Raw genomic sequence first — 17,847 nt, forward strand, 5'->3', positions numbered from 1 at the left:
GCTCTGCAAATGAAGATACCCACACAACGATAGTTTTCTCCTTTTATTGCAGGGCAGCAGCAACGGACATGGTATCTCCTTCGAGCAGTGTCCACCAGTTGCCTACGCGTTTCAGAAAGAGTTTTCCTTAATCATGGCTTGGCGTTTTGTGAAGGGTTTGGAAGGCAGCTTTGGTATTCACAGGTGTTTAAAGGTGATTGTTGGTACCGCCCCATTGGGCGTGTCGGCTGCAAAGCATGTTGGTTAATGCAGTTCCAGATAGTGTTCATTCCATAGTGGGTGCCACTTTCAATTCCCCTCATGTTGTATTCCCCATCGGGTTGCTCTCTGGGTGAGCCCAGGCCTGCTGCTTACTTTGCGCTGGTCCTGCAAGGCACGTTGTTCCTTCGGTTGTGTCTCGGCTGAAACACATGGACCCGCCTCGCAGCGGTGGGGTAATCTTCGTGACCCGAGCCGGCCACTGAATATTCCAATCGAATTGCGCTCTGCAAATGAAGATACCCACACAACGATAGTTTTCTCCTTTTATTGCAGGGCAGCAGCAACGGACATGGTATCTCCTTCGAGCAGTGTCCACCAGTTGCCTACGCGTTTCAGAAAGAGTTTTCCTTAATCATGGCTTGGCGTTTTGTGAAGGGTTTGGAAGGCAGCTTTGGTATTCACAGGTGTTTAAAGGTGATTGTTGGTACCGCCCCATTGGGCGTGTCGGCTGCAAAGCATGTTGGTTAATGCATCATGAGTGATGTCACTGACCATGTCATGAGTGATGTAATATGTGATGTCATCAGCAGTGCATTGCGGGCGCGCGAGTTATAGTTAGCTGAACTAACTATAACGGGGGAATTTCATTGGTTTTGTACGAGTGAAATGTCCAGCTAACTATAACATGTGTGAAACCTATGGTTTTTTCAGTGAATTTGCAAGGTTTTTTAAATGCTAATTCCTAACTATAACGTGTGTGAAACCTATGGTTTTTTCAGTGAATTTGCAAGGTTTTTTAAATGCTAAGTTATGTATTTTTTATTTATATTTTGAAAATATTTGTTTTTTAAAAAATTTTCTATGTTTTCATTTATATATTATCTTTATCCTTTAATTTTGTTTGGCTCATTTTTTAAAAAATTTGCAATTAGGATAAAGTTGAACAGCATAGTTAATATTTTCTATTAGGTTATGTCCTTTTTTTTTATATTAATTCTTAGGGTGCGCGCTCAGAGTGCGCACCTACTACGTTTGCGTAAGTTTATTAAGAATTCTGTTTTACGTTAGTTACGTACGCATACATACGTTTTCTTTCACGCTCGGAGCGCGCACCCAGTAGGCATGCGTGCGTACGTATGCGTACGTACGCATGCGTGCCTGTGCCGTACGTGCTCCACGCGGTACACTTCCGTATACGCGTAGAGTACGAGCGCTGTCGTTCGCGTATACGCGTGTGCTATGTATGCGCGTTACGTACGCGCATACCACGTATGCGCATGCGCTCGTACGCGTTTGCGCATGCGTAATTGCCGGGTGCGTGCTCCGAGCTTGCTCCGTGCGCGCACCTCAGGTTATGTTCATAATAAAACAACACTTCTAATTGGTTTTCATTACTTTCAGTTTCTGATTGTTTCAACACCACACCCAATCCCCTCATTGCAAGTCATGTGATCCACAATAATTACTTTTGATTGGTTTGAAGTACTTTCAGTTCCAGATTCTTCCAACACCACTCCCACTTTCTTCATTATTAGTTCTGATTCCCTTGGAGAAGGAGCTAATCTGTTGTTGAGAGACAATGGCTGAGCAGCAACCATCTTCAGAGAGTGAACAGGACACTCTTGAGAGACAGAGGAACAGGAAGCAGAAAGACAGCTTTATATGGCAGTTTTTTACTTTCCCTGAGGGACAAAAAAAAGTGAATGCACCGAAAGTTACTTGTGTATTGTGTCAAAAAGTCTTATCACGCGGGAATGCTAACAAGAAGTATTCTTTTAGCATACACACAATGATGAGGCATGTTGAGGCAATGCATCCAGTATCTTTTCGTCGAGCTTCTGGAGCAAACCCTCCACCTGCTCAGCCGACGACATCTGCAGCAGCTCAGCCGAGCACATCTTCGGCAGCTCAGACAAGCACTTCTACTGCGATGGTGCCTTCACCTTTTTCTACTCCTCTTGTTGGTCCACCTTGTTTGGCGAGGTTGTCTACACGGTGCACTGATTGCGGTAGTCTTATTTCTGTGGGGGAGACCAGTCTTGATCTCCTTCAACGAAAATTTGATGCGCATCAGTGCTCTAGGCCATAGATGTTTTTTCTTTTTTTCGTTTTTCTCTTCCTGTTTCCCTACATTAACTCAAGGGCTCTTTTCAGAGCCACCTAAAAACTAAGCCCAAAAATATTTTTGGTTTTTTTTTTAAAAAATGCGCGCACCCAAGGAGGTTTTTTTAAAAAATGTTTTTTTTTAATTTTAATTAACAAAGAGAGGTGAAGAAAAGGAATCATGAAAAGGAAGGATTAAGAAATACAAATATTTTTTACTTATCTTATTTAAAAAAAACTTATTTAGATAAAAAACATTTTTAATAATTTGCAAGGAAACAGAATTTCATTTTTAAATTTTTCTTTCAAGTTCTGAAAAAAAAGAAAAAAAAATTAATTTTCAATCATACATTTTATAAAGCAGTACATGTTTTTACATATTTTACAAAGCAATTTTTTGCCCTTTTTTTGCTGTTTTCAGAATTTTTTAATTTTCACTTAAAATAGTGAAAACAATTTTATTCATCATTTAACAGCGGGCAAAAAAAAAAACAATCAGAAAGATTGTTTAAAAAAGCCCCAAAACTATCCACACTAAAATATACCTTGTTACAAATATTACATATATATTACAAATACCTTTCTAGATGAATAACATTTTTTTAGATATTCCGTCTTTAAACTTTGTTGCAAAAGCACATATGCAAAAATAATATCTATCAAAGAAGTCCACAATTGTTTTTATTACTTTTCCTTTAGGCCAAATAGTAATTTCAAAATCCTTTTATTACTTTTACTTTAGTCCAAATAGTAATTTCAAAATCCTTTTTAAGTGATATCTTCAATTATAATCCTTTAAAATTACAAAAAATGCTTTCTTCAGATGCAGTTTTTATTTTTTTAAATTTAGGTTTCAGAAAAATTAAGTAAGAATTGGGTAAATCATAAGGCAAACGTTGCTTGAAAATCAATTGGGAATCATTACACAATGTCCAGCCTTTTTCACATTTAAGATAAACTGTGTAATGTCCCAAAGTTACAGTAGGTCCTTCATGAAAAATTATTGCAACTGTAACAAACGTTTTTCCAGAAATTGATAATTGTTGTCCTATAAACTTCTTTATTAAAGTATCCAATTTAGAACCATCAGCTCTACAACGTTGCATCATTAAAATAACATACTGACCGTATTTCTGTAAAAATAACGTGGAAAACATGTCAGATTTACATTCAGAACATTCCATGTTATGATTGGCATCTTTAACTAATTTACTAAAAGTCACTGATTTACTTTGTGGTAATGGTAAATATATGAACCTTTCAGAATCAACATTACTACTGCATGTGTTCATACAGTTTTCACAGCAATGTTCCCATTTATAAGAGACACCAAATAAGTTTTCTACTTCTACTCCTTCATCTTCAAGTACCATCAGCATATATATTAAGAATTCCTGTGCATCTTGCTGGACATTTTGACTAAACTGTGTACTTCCTGAACATACATCTAAAAGATTTCTAACATCAGAAGCACTTTCTATTTTAGTTTTATCATTACTCAGCTTCTCATGGAGGAGACTCAGCAAAGAACAGAATCTTTTTTCATGATTTAGTATTATCTGCTCTTGCAAAAAATCAAGATACAATACAACATTCAGCACTACATTTGCGTAGCAGTTGACACCAGAGCTATTTTCAAAATGACAACCAACAACCTCTTCCACACTGTCCTTTTTCTTTTTGCTTGCAGTCTCATCACTCTCTTTTTGTTTTCTCTTCTGTACATCCTCATTACAGATATTCTCAAATCTCCTTTTCCGACAAACAACACGTTTTTCAAACACAGGATACTGACCTAAATGAGGAGCATAGCTCCTTCTTAATCTATTATACTACTTTACACAGTTTGCATCAGCACTTACTTTTGAATCATCAAAGTCTATCATGAATAACCCAGATAAGTTTTTCACGCGTGACAAAGCAACATATGCCATACCTTCTTTAAACACAGTAGATCCAATGTTTACAAAAGCACTGTCAACAGTTAATCCTTGAGATTTGTGAATAGTTACAGCATATGCTAGAGAAAACGGAAACTGCTTCCTACGCACATATAAGTCTTTCACAAGCAAGAAACGAACTGAACAACGACAAATGTCTTTAACCTCTTGTATCTGATCAAATTTTATTTTTAAACATTCAATTCCATCTTTTTTCTGGTAATTAATAAAACCCACAACTCTTCCCATAGCTCCATTCACTAAACCTTTCTCTACATCCAAATTACGTCTTAAAATTACTCTACAGTTCATACACACATAAAGATTCTTTTCCAAACCAGCTGTTTTTGAAATGTTTTTCTCCAGAGAATCCAATTTAGTACCCAATTTGCCTGTCAATATAACAGTTATTCGTTCATGTTCTATTTTATCCACAGCTTCCGGTTTTATGATCTCTTCATTTTCCAATTTCAAAAGTTCTTCATTGAATACAGAGCATTCATGTAGTGTTGGCATTAAGCAGATTACAGTATTTTTTTCCGCAATTTCCTTGTATATTTTCTCTGGAACTATTTGTTCTGTTGGAAACAAATTACTCAGCAATCGACTCTGTAATGCTTTTCTGCCATGTTCTGTGAGTAGTCCAATTCTTATATCTTTCAGAATACTTGCATAGTCCTCATCATTGGCTTGCCTCATATTGGTAATGAGTTCCTTATACTCAAAATATGTCCAAATATTTACATTGCCTATACTTCCTAATGACTTTTTCGTGTCTTCATGTGTAAGAGTATGGAATACCGGTTGTCCTTTCACTGGAGTAAGTTGCTAAAGATCTCCAAAAACTATGACGTGTTTTCCTCCAAATAGGACGTCAAAGTCTGTCTTCAGAATTTGCTGCATTCTTAAATGCACAAAGGCAAGCATTAAGTTTGATACCATGCTTACCTCATCAATAATGAGTACTTTCATTTTCTTCAATACTCTTGAAACTTCCAAGCATGCTTCTCCTGCTAGTTTGTGGTACTGTATTTTTTTCTCATGCTCTACTGGTAACATTAGCAAACGATGTAAGGTAACTCCTTTGATGTTATACGCTGCTAAACCAGTTGGAGCAGTAACAACACAAGACAAAATGGATTCCATTTTCTTCTGTAGGTAGCTTCTAATTACATTAATTAAGAAACTTTTTCCAGTTCTTGCTTGTCCACTTACATACATTCTCATTGGTTCAAAAGATGTACATGAGCACTCTTTATTTTCATGTAGTAATCCGTGATCAATTTTTTGTCTGACTTCTTCATAAATTTGTTTTTGTTCTTCATTCAGTTGCTCCTCCAAATATGTTAAGTCTACTAAATCTTCTTGAGCTTGATTCATAGCTGTTTCCACTTCGTTCATAGCTATTGCTGCTTCATTTTCGATGATCGGTTGTCCTAGAGTATCTTGACTGAATGTCCCAGAACTTTGACTGTCTTGAGAACTGTCTCTAGCTACTTCACTTGCAATTGTTGCTTCTTGTTCAATTTCTTCATTTAACATTTGAACATAAGTTGTGAAAGTACTACATTCTATGCTGTCTTTCCTAGCATTGAAGGAATCTTCATAGCTCTGAAATTCTCCAAGAAGTTCGTCCTCTGAACGCCATGGTTTAAACAGCTGCAAAAGTGCCAAGTAGTAAGATTCCTTTTTATCAGGAGTGTCGCAACTCAGCTTCCGGTGATTTATTAAACTTCCTTTTGTTTGCTTCACCAAACATCCATCCTCACCAATGACTTTATATTTGCCATTGTTTATATCTTCTGTGACATTCCGTTTAAACATAAAGTTCTGCAGCACTTCATAGAGACACATGTTCTCAAGGTGATGACTTCTTTGTGGGTAATATGTGTCCAACATGTTTGTTCTTAAAATGTCTGTACTTTCTGGTTCGAACTCTGCTAAATATTCAATTTCTCGAATAGATTTCAGTTCCCGATTTCGCATTCCTGCAAGACCTAAACTTGCCCAAATTATTCTTCTGGATTTCGAGTAAAGACTTGCAGATGATAACCTATCTGAACATTCGTAGGATCCAATTTCTCAATGCGATAACATCTTTAAACTGAAACTGTATAGCTTCTTACTGACAGTCTTCTCATGAGAAATCTCTTCCCACATTTCCTTCAATTCTGTTTTCTCAGATTTAGTGATGTATGATGTGACATACCGAGCAACAGTAATAGAATTGTCTGCAACATTCTGAATATCCATGTTAGCATTCCACATGGATAAAATGACTGGGTTGCAGTCATTTATGTATTTCGACTCTTCTTTTCTTCTTAGGTTATAGGTATTTTTTGGCGATTTTCTTGTAATAGTATGTCGCACAGCTGACATAAAACTGTTTACCCTTCCTTTTGAAAGGACAGGTCTTGGAAATCCAAATCGACATTTTGTGTAGAATTTTTCTTTGCTCTTGTACTTTCTTCGACAGTATTTTCCACACCGATGATTTTGAAAACGTAGAACTTGCTCTTTTAACTTTTTCTCTTGTGTGCTTTTAGGTATAGCACATGTTGCATATTCTTCAATAAAACTTAAAACTGCTTCATCTGCATCTGTTCCAAATTTTGGGGCATCCTTGATCCACAACAGCATATGAATATGAGGAGCACCTCTTGCTTGGTACTCTTTTCTCCAAAAGAAATCCATAACTTCTCCAAGAGGTGTTTTTCTTTTATTGCAGATGAAGGACATCATAGCCTCAAATCTGTGATTGAAATATCTGCAAACATTAACCGGATCCAATGAGCACAATTCTCCTGCTGTATTGTATTGGATGTTTTTAATGTTAGAATTTGCCTCTCGAAGAAAATCCAGTAAATCATCCCAAGCATACTCGGCACAGCTTAGGGTAAGAAACCATGTTGGAGTTCCTAAATTCCGTAACATGCATTTTAATTCTCCATGGCGTCGGTACCAATATTCATTCGTCCCACGCTAACAAGCCATCAGATTGATCAATTGTGTTTCCAAATGATCATCTCGGTGCTGCACTTTGTCCATAAAATCCTCAGCAGACACATTATGTAGATGTACTCCAGTTTTTAAAATGTGATTTACTGCATAAGATAGTGCAGACAAGTCGCTTTCAAATAAAAGATGAAACAAATAAGGAATACTTTGACGAAATCTTGAATCTTCTGCATATAATCTTGTAGTCCGATACTCAGAAGCTGGAATCTGTTCTGGGCGATCATCGTATCGTCCACCTTTTCCTGTAGGAAACAGCTGGGGAAAACATCGAGCTTCCAAGCTCTTCTCCCATACACTAACGGGAGTTCCTTTTGCTTTCTTCATCTGAAACAGATCAATAGTGTCTCCCATAACTTCTTTAGAATGAAGAGGATGTATGCTAAAATGTTCATAAATTTCTTCTTCTTTTGACTTGTCCACTTTTTCAATTTGCCCAGTTGGTGTAAACTTGTAAATCTTCTTCATCTTCATCTATATAAATTGATTCATACCATTTATTATTCCTTTTCAAATATAAATTTACTCTATGTACTTTCCGTACATCTACCAGCTCCTGCCAAATCTTCTTATTCTTTGTAGGTACACCATTAACCAGAATAACTAATGGTTCAGTTTCCAAACTATCTACATCAATAGTTTCCATATTTTTTTTCAAATCCAATGGCAAATACACCACTCTTCCTTTTAAACCTCTCAGTAAATCTGAAGGAGGTAATTTACCAGTTTTGGGCTCCATACGTACTATGGTCTGGAACGGATGAACACATTGAATGAGTATAGACTCATATGTATTTAAATCAGAAAGTTCGGCAGGAATAGCATCCAATTCTAAATTATTATGTACAGCTCTGGTCGGCATTCTATTTTCTTCTAACTTATTATAACAGTATTTACAAATACGCTGATCTTCCCCCAATTCAAAACAATTTTCCAGAAATATATATGTTGCAAAATCCTTCCACTTATAATTATCTTCATTTTCACTTTTTTTATACAGATCAACATTCCTTGTTTGAATTTTGTAATGGCTTCTCCGGCAACAAATACAAGTAATATTTGGTCTTTCATTGGAGATGATAGTAAATTTTGTCATTTCATCTTCAAAAGTTTTAGTAACAGTGAGTTCTACATTCTCTTCCACATTTTCCTCATTAACTGTGTCCTTTTCTGCACTTTCTTGTTCTGGACCTAAGTAACAAAACTGAATCTCATCAGTAACCTTCACTACATCTGATACAGATCCACGGAACAGAGCATTATTTAACTCATTTAACTTTACTGCTGGACTTTTAGCAAAATACAATGTTCTCACAAACTTTCTCATTTCAGTATGATGAACAGCCAGCATCCTAAAATGGTGAAAAACACTTTGACACACTTTCCTAGATAGACAAGCCAGAGAATGTCCTTGCAAACCAGTATTCTCTCTCACTCTGCATGGATCTAGTCTTTGAAGCACCTTAATCTTCTGTTTTACACTCTTTTTACTATATTCTCTTAGAAACTCATGTAATTTATCAATAGATTCCTGATGCAATGTACAAATACTACTACAATTCCAAGTGTACACTGGGGCTTTTGGACGTCTCCCCATAGCCTCATGTTTTACATTTATTTTTTCCATTTTTTTGTTTTTTGAAGATCTTTTTTAAGAAATCTCTACTCTGCTTACCAGTAGACTTTTTCTTTTTGCCATCACCAGGTTTTCCTCCTATTTTTTTTTCCAGTTTTGTCCAGATATAGTTGTTGTTGCTTTTCTTTGCTCTTTCTTGTCCTTAAAGGCATTTTTTTAATTTTTCACTGTTGCTCAGCAATACCTGCAAGAAACTGTAAAAAAAAATACCTTTTTGTAATTATAATTCATTTAAAAAATTTTTTTAGCTTTTCAATAATTTAAAATGTTTTAGCATTTGACTCTCATTTGTGATTTACTGATTTCTGCTGAGTGCTAACCACCACTTTTGAAGAAAACAAGCTGTCCCTTTCCTGCAAGTGCATGTTTTACAGAACAACTGCAACACAAATTACATCTCTGGCCACAATTCCTGTGTGCACACAGCCTCATGGTGTGATTCTAAGCAGAAAACAGAATTTGATTGGCAATTTCAAAGCACATTTACTACTGTGGTAGAGCAAGTGATAATTACTGTTGCAGCCTGACACATTTTCCTTGTAGATTACAGAGGCAGAAAAGAGCACATGTCCTAACAGCTACTTCATACCATAAGCATGTGCAACCTGGGTGAGTGACTACACTAGAGCAAAGGAAATGAGCCTTGGTGACGTTGAATGTGTTTGCGTTACACAGTGCTATCTGAAACAGCACACAGAGCTGAGTACTACGCATGGGAGTGTTGGAGAAGCTGCTGCGTGTGTGCCAAGAGTGTGTTTCTGAAGACTGTGTCTTGTCTGGTGCAAGACAGATTAGCAAAGAGACTTCCAAAACTGCATGAAGACTGCTGGAATGTATGTAACAGTGCATGTGTGGTAAGAGTTAATTTGTGTTTTGAAAACAGACTGCCCCTTTCCTGGGTCTGCAATTCTTACAGAACAACAACTTCACAAATTAAATCTCAGACAACAATTCCTATATGCACACAGACTCATGCTGTGTTTGTAGGCACAAAACACAGGCTGCCCCTTTCCTGGGACTGCAATTCTTACAGAACTAATGCTAATTTCAAATGTGTTGCCATTTTCCTCTCTTTTCTTTCAAAGTGATTTCTGCTAAATCCTAACCATCACAATTAAAAAAAAAGCTGTCCTTTTCTTTCAACTGCAAGTCTTACTTTTCAACAGCAACACAAATTAAATCTCTGTCAACAATTCTTCTCTGCACACAGACTCATGGTTTGATGGTAGGCACAAAACAGTATTCCTCATTGTTACCACTACACATTAACTCATGGTGAAAACATACTCCATAATATTTAACTAGTTAAAGACAGTTAAATATCTCCCAAACCTCAAAATGTAAAACATAACTTTTGAAGAAGATTCACAATTCTAATATTTATCTAAAAAATCACCACATACTTCCCCTCTCAAACTCATAACTCACCTTTAAAATTAGTTAGTTGTGAAAGAAATGTGCCACTCAAACAGCAGACTATCAGAGTCAGAATATCAGAGCTCTACACCTCTCTCCTCTCTCCAGAACCAGTAAATGGCAATGTTTCCCTCTCTTTTTTCACACATATACATGTTAATTTCAAATCTCAGTGCTTCCCACTTTTTTTCAAATGAAATCACACATTTCTATTGGTTGAAAACTTCAACCCCTTTCCAAATGTACCCTTCCCCCAACTTGACTTCTGCCTGCTACCATAGCAACAGCTCATGGAACACTGCTGTGAGGAGAGAGGTCAGAAGTTCAGCACACAATGTTTCAAATCCAAAGAGCAAGAGTGGTTCACCTGTCCAACCTAACAGAAAATCCAATCTAATCTTCTGTGGGAACACAATTTTCTGAACCAATACAAAACATGCTTCTAAAAATATACACATACAGCCTACTTTTTTCTGTTAAAAGATTTGAATCAGCCAATGTGTTCTTTTTATGTTAAAAAAATATGTATGCCTCCATTTTACAACTGTCTTTCATTTCATATTGCCTTTCTACTGAAAGACACCTCCTGAGTGCATCCAGATCTCCTTGGAAGATGTTCACAGTGTGGATTGTAGGTCACAGCTATGTCTTCTGGAGTGAAAAGTTTGCAGAAAAAAGAGGTATGGTGGAGACCTTGCTTTGCCAAATGTGGACATTAAATGGATTGGTCAGAGAGGGTTAAAGTGGCACCAATTAATGCCTTTGGTGAAATCCTTCATGCAAAACCAACACCCTGACCTCATAATAGTGCACTGTGGTGGCAATGACCTAGGCACTTTGACTGGGGTAGGTCTGGAAATGCTTATGAAGGACACCTTTGCACAACTGTTTTCACTTTTCCCTAAAACTGCCTTTGTGTTTTCTAACATATGCCAAAGGCAAAAATGGAACTGGTCCAATCATTTCTGTCCGCAGATTGACAAAGCAAGAAAGCACGTCAACAAATCTGTTTCTGCTTTCCTCCGTGACTATGGTATGGGTTCCATTTACCACAACAACTTGCGTTACAACATGCAAGACATTTATAGAGGAGATGGTGTACACTTCAATGATGAAGGGAACAGTCAATCAATCAATCAATTAGCTTTATTCGGCAATTAAGTCATAAAAGCACATTTACAGACAATACATATAAATACACATAAATTACCTAAAAAAGTTAAAATTGCAATTAAATTTATGAATAGCCGACGAGCTTGAATTAAAAATAAAAATTAAGAAGATATACATGTCGAATTGTTATATACAGAAGGTAGCTAGACGTTAGATTCACGCCCCAACTCTCCAGCTCTCAGCTTCAAGATATTTCACCGTGGTGTATTTGCAAGATCAATGCTAACTCAAAAGCAAGGAGCTGGCAGATAACCTCAGAGCTTTTGATCTTATACTCCAGGCCCACCCTAGGAATTTGGCCACTGCTATACATATTGGGGGAGTAGGATCAGTGCACAGAATGCGAAGAGCTATGGCATATCTTCTGGTACCCAGAAGCTTGCACATTGGTTGTATCCATCTTTTACGGGGTACCACATACATAGGACAGAAAAATAAGACATGTCCGACATTTTCACATAAATCAGCACATCTGTAGCACTTATCATTTTTACTGCCTTGCTTCTCCCATCTAGAGGTGAATTCTGCTGTGGGTAATGTGCCCACCCGTAACTGAAAATATAGCTTACGATCGGAGGTTTTTTCAATCATATCCCAATAATCCTCTAAATGGGGAAGAACTTTTAAATCAAGAAAACGGGCTGTTAGATGGGTAGAAAGGCCTTGGGTAAATTCCAACTTATATACCCATTCCCAATACACATTTTTCAGATTTTCTTTAGATGGGAAAACAGAGTTTTCTGGGTTTTTCCAAAGATCCATCAGGCCTAAACTTCCCAGAGTAGTTTTTATTCCTAACAGCCATGGTATTTTTTGGGACCTATCAGATTCTATAGTGTCCATAAAGCCACTCCTATAATGGGTTAGTTCGTCAGTGCACCAGAGACGACGCCAGTATAGTATTGGGCGTAACCTCGCCAGGTGCTCCAGAGGTTTCTTGCCCAAATCCAATAATAGCGGCCGTAGTGGCGTACTTGAAGGAAGGTTTGTGACTTTACGCAAGAAAGTGTTTTCTAGAACTTTCAGATTATTCAGATTGTTAAAGCCCCAGAGCTCAGCCCCATATAGGCATGAGCCCAGGACCTTAGTTCCATAAATTTCTAGAGTTGGGGAGATTGGTTTGGTAAGTGAAGTTTTGAATCTAGCCAGAAGTGCCCCTGCTTTTTGTTTGTGTTGTAAGCCAGCACGATTTAATTGACAACCCCATCGCATATCTTTTTGCAAAGTTATCCCTAGATATGTAAATGATGACACTTCCTCCAAGGAAAGCTTGTTCATGTATATTTTCCCTCTAAAGGTTTTTGATCCATTAAAGGACATGAACTTCGTCTTCCCCGTGTTTACCTCCAGGCCCCTCTCAATGCAGAATTCTTCAAAAAGCCCAACAGCCTTCTGCAGACCGCTAGGGGTCTTAGAGATTATCAGCGTGTCATCCGCGAACATGAGGATAGGGATACGCACTCCTGCCAAAATCGGCGCATCAGTGGGGGTCCGGGAGAGCCAACTGGCCACCCCGTTGACGAAGAGCGAGAACAGGGTTGGCGCCAGAACGCACCCCTGTCTCACTCCCCTGTCAACCGGGAAGTCGACAGTCACCTCGCCCGGACCACCCCAGCGCACCCTGGCAACGTTTCCCTCATGTAAGCGGATAATCACGGTGAGAAGTTCGGGTGCAATTCCCAATTCCTTCAGGACCTGCCAAAGCTTGCTTCTTGGGACCAAGTCAAATGCAGCTTTTAGGTCCACAAAGACCGCATAGAGGGCGCCCTTCCCCAAGACCACCGTCTTCCAGTATAGGTTAACAAAACGGAAGACTTGGTCGATTGTACTCGTCCGGGAGCGGAACCCTGCCTGGATTGGACTTAAGATGTCATGGTCATCCATCCAGGTTTGGATTAAGTAAAGAAGCATGCGGCCTACGATCTTTTGGACCGAGTCAATCAAACTGATTGGTCTGTACTTACTTGGGATTGTTTTGTCTCCTTTTTTGAATACAGGGACAATTTCAGCGCCCTTCCACGAGGGCGGAATTTCTGCTCCCTGGACAATAGCATTTGCAAGTCGCAAGATATAGATGGACCAGAGGCTTCTATCATCAGTAAACACGTCAGCAGGGATGCCGTCCATTCCGGGGGCCTTACCCCGGACAACTCCATCTAGTGCTCTATTCACATCCTTCAGTGTAAATATGGCCTTTTTGTAAAATACATAAGGAAAGATGTCAGCAGGGATTTTTTGAGTGGGCGCGGCGTATTGGGGTTTAAAGTGCTCTAACCAGGCGTTCTGTGGTACGCTATTTTGTGGTTTCTCTGATATACCACCCCTATCCCATTTATATGTGTCCCAGAAAACTTTACTATTCTTGCTTTTTGAGGCCTCAAGGAGATCCTTCCAAAAGTCGTTTTCCCAAGTTACCTTTGCCTCTTTAAGAGTTTTCCCATATATGGATCTGGCAAGTCTTACAGAAGTTGGGTCTTTCTGTTTTAGTGCACTACCTAGTTCGTCCCGGGCTTTCCTACACTTGTCGTTATACCAGCCCGCTTTTCTTTGGGGCTTGGAACTCCTTCTGGGGGCAGATTTGAGGAAATATTGCCGTAGGCCCGCAAAAAGCCTAACGTGAATTTCCACTATACATTGGTGGGAGTCCTGACCCTCAGTCAATAATCCCGGTTCTTCTAGTGCAGTAGCGACTTCTTCTTTTATCGCTAGTACAACCTCTGGGTCATCAGCAACCCGTTCCCATTTTAGATGGCGCATATCGTTAGACAGGTGGTGCTCTGGCTCATGAGTAGTTTGAGGCTTTTCAATAGCGCCAAGTAAAGATGAGTTAAATGATGAGACTAGTGGGTGGTGGTCACTCTCGATTCTATGAACTACCTCCATATCTATAAAATAGGGCCAGAGTTTAGCGTGGATCAGTAAATAATCAATTCTGCTTGCCCTGCGACCGTTATCAAAGGTATTTGAGCCACATTTGTCAGACGGGCTCCTTCCGTTGACTGCTCTCAGATGGCTCCCTAGACATAATCCGCTTAGCTGGATTGCTGCCTCGGACCACCTTTTTACCGGAGCAATTTCGAGGGATGGAATTCCCCAGCTTGCGTCTTCTTCAGCAGTAAGCTGGGATATTTCGTGGTCCAGGGGCTCAAATGAGGCATTAAAGTCGCCTGCTATGATAGGTAGGTGGTTTGAGGGCAAAGATTCAATTAATTCTTCCAGTAGTTGTACTACCGGAGACTTTTTCCCCCCTGGCTGGCCTCGTGCATAGACATTAAAAATATCGAGGTTTACCCCGCCCTTTGAAGCAATCTTTACAGATAGGATGTCTTCGCTAATGACAGAACTTTGAGTGACTCGACATCCTAGGTTTTGTTTAATCCATATAGTAAGTCCTCCTGATGGACGACCTCTGCCTCTTTTTAGGGCTGGGATATTATAATTTAGAAAACCACTGCAAAACAGGGGATCTATCAGCCAGGTCTCTTGGAAGAAACACAAATCAAATTTTGATATGAAGCCCAGCCAATCAGGGTCTACTATTTTTTGGCCTAGGCCTGCTATATTCCAGGACATTATTGACAGTTGTCCATTTGCAAACTGTCCTTCCATATGGAGTCTTGGGATCCTTTGGGTTTGGCTAGAGCTATCCTTTACTGGAGGAATCAATTTGTTGGTACTACTAGTACTCACATTAGTAGAAATATCGACCTCGACATTACCAGTCATACCAGATGTCGCTGTAGCAGGACTCATTGGGGCTATAAGTCCAATCCCAATTGGTAGCCGGTATGTTTCCACCAGCTGGCACAGGGCCGGTAATTTTTTATTAATGATGTCTGTGCCAGCATTGTCGTCCTCAGTTGGAATAGGACTGGCTGACCATTTTTCTACATGAGTTACATCTACAATGCGTGGGTGTTTCCTCGGCCTAGAAGAGTTTGATCGTCAATCACAATCTTCCAGGCCAGAGGACCTAATACCATCAGACTGTGCATTTTGGCAACTGTTATTCCTAGACCATGTACCAGTGTCTCTGTCGCCGGAATCTACTATGTTGGGCTGATGTTGGTTACCATAAAAGAAGGACAAATGCAGGGAGAGAATAAGAGAACTGGGGTTTGGGTTCGGCCAATGACAAACATGCTCAACTGCCCTTCGCTCTCTAAAGTTGATAATTACACAATCTCCTTCTATATTTTTCTTTTTTGGGCCCACCCAGTTGACTCGGCGTACAAAGAGAATTTCTGTTGATACATTCTGGGGTAAGGGGCGGTTGCGGTTTAACCAATACACACACTTATTCTTCAAATCCCTGTAGTCTTCCCTAGTGTGTAAGCCCAGGGGTTTAACTCCTGCCAATATTACCACGTAGGGACTTGACTCAGGGGGGAGGTGTATGTTTGGGTGTTTCCTTGTGGCTACTAGGCTATTACCTTCCCTATCTACTTCTTTCGTCACCTGACTACTAGTAGTTATCGCTAGTGGATTTCCCCCGCTCTCCGGGTTGCCTCCATAGGGGATGTGCATTGTGTTCCCAGTTACCTTTTCGGGCGGGTTAATTTTAGCAATGGTTGGGTTAAGGATGGGTGCAGTGTCAGTAGTTGGGACATTAATGGTTGGAGGATTCACAGTAGATTTATCGCACCCCCGGCAGTTGGTGACATATTTCTGCCGGGACTGTGATGAAGAACACATCAGCTCCAAGCAAGTCAGTCTATTTTCTATACTATCCAACCTATCATAAATCGGTTGGCAAGTTTTAAAGAAAATTGACTCCAGTTTCCCCCAGAAATCTTCGCCCGGGTTTTGCAGATCCTTAGGCGGGGTCAAGGTAGGCAACATTTGTGCACTCTCCATCCCACTTGCTGAAGTTACTCCTTTTGGATCAGGAGTGTTCGCATGTGTGGCCCCAAGGCTGATTCTTCTAGACTTCGCTATGTGTCCAGCATTTGGCGGTTCATTCCGCTTTCTCTTGGGTTTCAGAGTTTTCGAGCTTTCTTTACTTGTTGAAATGGGTACTTTAGCCTTTGAGTTCGTGGCAGACCTGGTCTTTACACTTTCCGACACACCAATGGTTTGTGTTAGATTTGAGGAGCCCTTCTTGGATCTGGTATTAAGATTAGCTCCCTCAGAAACTGGGATACAGTACACTGGTGAATCGTTGCAGGGGGAGTTAGTTCCAGGGGCATCCAACACAAGGCATACGTCACCGGTGTCAGCTCCTGATTCCATAGTACGAACAGGAGAACGTATTTGTGACAAATAGCCCAGCGAGGAACGTTTGTTATTAAGAGAACCCAGCGACAGGCGCTTCTCAGTGAGGTCAATTTCCCTGTCCAAAATGGAAGAAGCTCTTACCAAGAATTGGTCAAGTGTACCAACAAGGGACTTCCGGCCTGTTACTGGAACAGTAGACATCATTCAGGGGGGTTAATTAACTCCTTGCATACAGACACAATTGACCAACAAGTACTCTGAGCACCAAATCCGATTTATAAAATAGTATAGTACATTGGGGGGGCTCAGCCCGCTAAATTCAGACAAAATGTCAGCGTACACCTTACAAGTATCGAATAGTATTTAGCAGTGACAGACCTTGTGATGAGGTTCGACGAGGGAGGGCCCGGCCCGGCCTTACACGGTCTCCAACGGGCACAAACGGGCCCGCCCTTGGCCCGGGCTTCGCCCGGGCGCCGCCCGCGCGTGTCCCGCGCTGCGGGGGCACCTGGCAGGCTTTATGCCGGTTCTGCGGCAGCCGCGTAGCGTCACTAGCGTGCGCGGCCGCCTAGGATGATGGGATTTGTAGGCCGTTCCCCTCACGGCGGCGTTTGGACCACAATAGCCCCGATGGTTTCTTCCTTGGCAGCGAGCCCCAGCAAGCCGTTCCCCTCACGGCGGAAGCAAGGCGAAGGTTCAGGTTCGGTATAGCGTCCCGCGCTGCGGGGGCACCTGGCAGGCTTTAGGCCGGTTCTGCGGCAGCCGCGTAGCGTCACTAGCGTGCGCGGCCGCCTAGGATGATGGGATTTGTAGGCCGTTCCCCTCACGGCGGCGTTTGGACCACAATAGCCCCGATGGTTTCTTCCTTGGCAGCGAGCCCCAGCAAGCCGTTCCCCTCACGGCGGAAGCAAGGCGAAGGTTCAGGTTCGGTATAGCGTCCCGCGCTGCGGGGGCACCTGGCAGGCTTTATGCCGGTTCTGCGGCAGCCGCGTAGCGTCACTAGCGTGCGCGGCCGCCTAGGATGATGGGATTTGTAGGCCGTTCCCCTCACGGCGGCGTTTGGACCACAATAGCCCCGATGGTTTCTTCCTTGGCAGCGAGCCCCAGCAAGCCGTTCCCCTCACGGCGGAAGCAAGGCGAAGGTTC

The sequence above is a fragment of the Triturus cristatus genome, chromosome 6 (genome assembly GCF_964204655.1).
Source record: "Triturus cristatus chromosome 6, aTriCri1.1, whole genome shotgun sequence".
Classification (NCBI taxonomy): domain Eukaryota; kingdom Metazoa; phylum Chordata; class Amphibia; order Caudata; family Salamandridae; genus Triturus; species Triturus cristatus.